This window comes from Chlorocebus sabaeus, chromosome 14 (genome assembly GCF_047675955.1).
Source record: "Chlorocebus sabaeus isolate Y175 chromosome 14, mChlSab1.0.hap1, whole genome shotgun sequence".
NCBI classification, from domain to species: Eukaryota; Metazoa; Chordata; class Mammalia; order Primates; family Cercopithecidae; genus Chlorocebus; species Chlorocebus sabaeus.
The window spans coordinates 93,486,153-93,492,152 of record NC_132917.1 but is presented as its reverse complement, the minus strand read 5'-3'; positions in this window follow the sequence as shown (position 1 = coordinate 93,492,152).

Genomic DNA, 6,000 nt, shown 5'->3' with positions numbered 1-6,000 from the left:
TTCCTCAAGGGTACAAAGATATAGACACACAGAATGATCCGCGGGTTTGTTTTTTGAAATTAAAAATTGGAAAAAAATAAACCAATTTAAACACCCTTCAATAAAAGGATGTTTAAATAAATCCTGCTATCCCTGGGCCATCAAAGGCTACCCAGCCATTAAATGAAATGACTTGTGCCAGGCACAGTGGCTGACGCCTGTTATCCCAACACTTTGGGAGGCCAAGGGTGGGCGGGAGTTCAAGACCAGCCTGGCCAACATGGTGAAACCCCGTCTCTACTAAAAATGCAAAAAATTAGCCAGGCGTGGTGGTGCATGTCTGTAGGCCCAGCTACTCAGGAGGCTGAGGGAGGAGAATCACTTGATCCTGGGAGGTGAAGGTTGCAGTGAGCCAAGATCGTGCCACTGCGCTCCAGCCTGAGTGACAGAGTGAGACTCCATGTCAAAAAAAAAAAAAAAAAAAAAAAGGCTCAGATCTGAGCACATTGACATGAAAAGATGTCCATGGAATGTTTTTGTTAAACTAGCCACAGAAGAATATGCATATGGGGGCCCCTGTTGTGTTAAATGGAATGCTCGAATATTTGCATGTTTGTGTACAAATGTAAAAAAATCTGGAAGGTCAACAAATTATGAACCATGCTTATGGAAAGAGTAGGTTATAGGGTGATTTTTACTTTACAAGTTAAGTGATTGACTCATTATTTTTGTAACTAGTATATTTTATTTGAAAGTGAAACTTAAAACTTCTCCACTGTGCTCTTCCAGGGATGGTGTCTGGAAGCACTCAGAATGGTCCTGCATTGGGCATATGCTTTCCTACAGCCTCTAACAAAACTAGACTTTCCCGAACTCCTGATAATAGAACTGCTTACCTTTATACCAAGAAGGCTGGGAAGACACTCCTATCTGCATGTGACCTGTGCCCAGGCAAATGGATTCATGCTGTGAAACCAAAGTTCTTAGGAGATTGTCTAGAATGAAAAAAAAAAAAAAAAAAAACCATGTCAGCAAGGCCTATCATGATACCGTGAATGCTGAATGTGTCTGTGACCGTACCAAGTGTGCTTTCCTTATTGAGGAGCCGAAAATCACTGGGAACATCCCAAAGGCCCAAATACAGAACCAGAGAGCTAAATTTAAAATAAATAATGAATAAATAAAACTTTTTTGAGTAATTAAAAAAAAAAAACCCAAAGGCAAAAACACACACACACAAAATCCATTGTCTGAAAAACAAGAGATAAACTGAAACCAGTTTAAATGCAAGCCTAAACTCTAAATTATATATATATCAATGTTTGGACTCAGTGCTGTGGGCTCAGATATTTACCATCAGCAGCGAGGTATTTCTATTTCCTCCCAAAAAAGGTTATACATAGTAACTACATACCTGGACCAAACCCCTAGAGATCGTCTTACACATGGTCCCTAAGGCAGGGTGTGCCCTGCAGTTCCACATGGACGGCAGAACGGTGGAGACAACTGAATATCCACTGACAGCAGTGCAATAGGCTGAACACGTGTGTCCCCCAAGAATTCATGTGTTGAAACCCAATCCCCAATGTGATGGTATTTAGGAGGTGGGGCCTTTTGGAGGGGATCAGGTCGCGAGACTAAGATCCTCATACAAGGGATTAGTGCCGTTATAAAACAGGCCGCAGAGAGCTCGCTCACTCCTTCCACCACGTGAGCACACAGCAAGAAGGCGTCAACTGTGAACCAGGAAGCGGGCCCTCGCCAGTCATCAAATCTGCCAGCACCTTGATCTTGGACTTCCCAACCTCCGGAACTGTGAAGAATAAACTTCTGTTGTTTATAAGCCACCCCGGATGGCATTCTGTTACAGAAGCCCAAATGGATTGAGACAGGCAGAATGGAGAAGTAGAATACGCCTTGGTCAGCAGTTAAAGGGAACAAGCTAGTTCAAACTCCAGGAAGATACAGATGACAGTGATGAACTAAAATACACAAATAAGAGAAACTTCTGCACCTGCAAAGAAGTCCTGTCCCACAAGTTGAACCAGCTTCTAGTCCAGGCTTTAGATAAATATCTATTTCTTAGAGTTAAAGAAATGCAGGATCAGGGCTCTACGACACTCCAAGAGCAAAAGGAGACCCCTGAATGGGGGCTGTTTTCCAGGCAGGTGATTGGTTCCTTTGCTTTCATGGAATAAAAATAAAACAGGGGAGGGAAGGATGCTCCACACACAGCATTTGGACTCCAATTCACACAGACCAACCAAAAAAGTTATTTTTAAGACAGTTAGGGAAATCTGACTACAGATGGTAAGAAATTCTCACTGTTTTTGTTACATTTGATAGTAGCTTTGTGGCTATGTAAAAAAAAAAAAAGTAAACATTATAGCATTGCACACAGCTGTTAGGATGAAATGACAAGATGACTAGGATCTGTGATAAAACACTTCAGCAAAGAGGATAGGAGGAAAGTAAGCAAATGTGGTAACATCCTAAGAACCACAGATGCTGAGTGGTAGGCATAAACTACTCTGCTTTGGCTGTGTGTGTGAACCGTATGGACAAGTGTAGGAAATGGGCTGGAGGGGCACAAACCTGTAGTGAGTAGGCTGCCTCTGGGGCAGGAGCCCGGGGAGTGGGGAGAGCCAGTGAGACTCCCACCTCTATACAATGCCTTAATATGGCATTAAAACAAAGACCCAAGGCAAGAATGACGAGACAGTACAAGCACAGGGACTGGTGTGTTCTCTGTGCTTCTGTGTATCACTTTAGTTTTTCAAAATAAAATAAGTTCAAAACAGAAGGCACCAGGAAGATGAAACAAGAGCTTATGCAACCATGGGAAGATAGAGCCCCTGGAGCCAAGGATGTGGGACCCGCTTGGCTCATGGAGTTGCTCACCAGGAAGGCCCAGAAACTCAGCATTTGGTCACACAGGCAACTGTGGCTTTGGCCACACTAACTGCTGGAGTACCACGGCCTTGGGAGCACTCTGGGGACACCAAACCACATACGAATATATATGGCCACGTTTGACAAATGGAGAGAAACCTGGACGGCTGGTCAACCTCCACAGACCTGAACAACGGGTTTCGTAGTCAAGTGTCTAAAGCTGGGCTGGTATGGGGACTTTCTTCTTTAGGAATAGGCTCATTTCCTTCAATATCATTGATTATCGATTGTTATTTAAAAGCTCCATACGTTTAGCCATTCAATAACTATTTAGCAAGTGTCTGCTCCTTACCACGCATTCAGGTCCCACATAAGAGTGGCGGATACCAAGCTACACAGCTGGGCATCATCCTAGCCAGCCAAAGCCGGCAATAGGAGCCCCACCTGGGTGCCCTCCTATCCCCACCCCTCCCCCGTTATCTGCAAATGGGGTGATCAGAGCACCTGAGGAGGGAGAGCCAGCTAATTATCTTCAAGCCCTTAGACCAGTGCTTGCCCCACAGAAGCCCCCAACTACTACTATGGGCCTGTCCCCACGGACCCTGTCCTTGTCCTTGTCCTGTCCTTGGGAGCTACCCTGAATGCCCCTTTTTTAACAAGGTCTGCCCTCCCTGGGGGTTTGGAGTCGCTTCCACGTAGCAGCCTCGGCCCCAAGCTCACCTCTAAGGGAAAGTCCAGGGCTCACTTCCATCTGAGTTTCAACAACAAAAACATCCTAAGAGAGATCACAGATGTATTCAGGAAAATTTCAAAGAAAGAAGACCACAGAGAATCATTGACTTAAAAGTGATAGAGGGAGACGGTAGAAAATGACAAGCAAATTAAGGAAATCCAAAATAAAACCAGCAAGAATGTATATCCTGAGTAGGATTTTACATATATATATGTACACCTCCTTCTTGGTACTTTGCTGATTTTCTTTTTTTTTTCAAATGTGAGCTTATATTACCTTTATCTTTAGAAAATATAGGTTTAAAAAGCCTATCCATTCAAAGTGAATTGTGGTGATCAGATTTCACCTGTTTTTCATTCACAACAGTTTGACACAGAATAGGGATTGGAACCCTCATTAACCGCATAGAACCAGGTGCCTCCAAAACTGCACTTGGGGGATATCATTATGTGCAGCAAATTAAACCAGGCCAGTTCAAGGTTACAGAAAGCATTCCACAGACCGGGGCACCCCGTGACAGAACCTGAACCACGAGGGAAGAAGTGTTTTCAGCTGTGCATAGCAATCACAGCTAGAAGAGTCACATTCTGATTGCTTTAAAAAGACGCAGCTTTTCCTGTTTTAAATCAGCAGATGCAAACGTAAAACGCCAGCCTGTCCACGCCGCAGCTTGGTAACAGTCAGGATGGGCCTCAAGAAAAGTCATGATTGTAGTTCTGCGCTGAAAAGGAGACAAACAGAAGATTCTCCTGGGTGGGGGCTTAACAGCCAGAACTGCCCTGCCTCCCCCACCTCCTCCCTGAATCTAGTCTTTTGCTTCCCTTCTCCCAGTCACGGCTCATTTTCAAGTGCCCTGAGGAAGCCTGTGTTTTCCTTTGATCTAATGATGCTGAGTCAGGGGAGTAAGCAGATGAGGAATAGGAGAAAGCAACATCAGGGGTGGAAGGACCAGGGTAAGGTTGCCTTGGGAAATGGAGTGATTTTCTAGGTATTTGATAAACCAGAAACAATGTGATCCATGTGCACTACATTTGATGATTTGTAAAATGCAAAAGCCATGCATTACTCATGCAAAATGAGTCATCCACCAACTGGTTCCCCAGGATCAGGCACCAAGCTTACAAGGACACCTTGATTCCTTAGAGTAGCTCAGCCAGCAGGCAGCAGCAGCCCCACGACACCCCCAGGAAAGCCCAGGGTGGGGGCAGAGGGACCATTCCAGCCCACGTCTGCCAGGTTCCAAAGCAATCCCCTTGTCACAGCTCTATATGCAGCTGCAGAACGTTAACATGAAGATAAGAAAAAAAAAAATAGCATAAAACTGATTGCAGAACAAAAACCAAATTTTGGGCTTAAAGTTAACTATCAGTTCATGAGACTAGTGAGCTTTGTCTGTTTCATTTACTCTGGGTCCCCAGGTCTCAAAAGGAAAGCATCACACTCAAGAAGACATTAAATGAAAAGGACACAAAGCTCAAAAGCCACAGACTTGCATCATCATTTTAAAAATCACAGATATCTGTTGAAATGAGTGCTGCCATGTGCATTTGTGATGATTCATTGCCGACGAGAGGCTTCTTGGTGACAGTAACCACCGGGACGTATATCCTGTATCAGATGAGATGGCAGTGGTGTAGAATGCATCGGTCACGCCAATGCTGTTCTAGTCTTGCACCGAGAACTGAATTTTTCAGGTGAGCAGATGAAAAAAATTAAATTCTCCCCCCAAAAAATACCGCAGCAAGCACTGTATTTGCTTAAGTTTAACCTTCAGCAGAGGATTCTTTTTTAATTTTTTAGAGACAGGGTCTCACTCTGTCACCCAGACTGGAGTGCATGGCACGATCATAGCTCACTGCAGCCTCAGACTCCTGGGCTCAAACAATCCTCCCACCTCAGCCTCCCAAGTAGCTGGGACCAAAGGCAGCTGCTACCGTGTCTAGCTATTTTTTTTTTTTTTATTTTTGTAGAGATGGGGTCTCACTATGTTTCCCAGGCTGGTCTTGAACTCCTGTTCTCAAGCGAATCTCCTGCCTTGACCTCACAAAGTGTTGGGATTATAGGCGTGAGCCCCATACCTCACCCCACCTGAACAATTCTGAGTTGTTTATCATCCCTGCTACCCTCTATGAAGAGGGCCTTGCACCCTGGGCAGCAGTGGGTTCCACTGAGCCCCACGGCAGGCCTGGGATGTGAGGTGGGAATAGGAGCAGGGGCAGGGCTGAACGGCACCTGGTAGTCAAGGATGGAGACTTCCCAGCTGTGCTGAGGGTGGTCTGGGCAGGGACATGAGTGCTGTGACTGATAAACCTCCACGCTCGGAGACTTCTCCCGATGAAAGTTCTTTCTTGCTCACAGGCAGTCCAAGGTGAGTGTTCAGCAGGCAGCCTTCCACA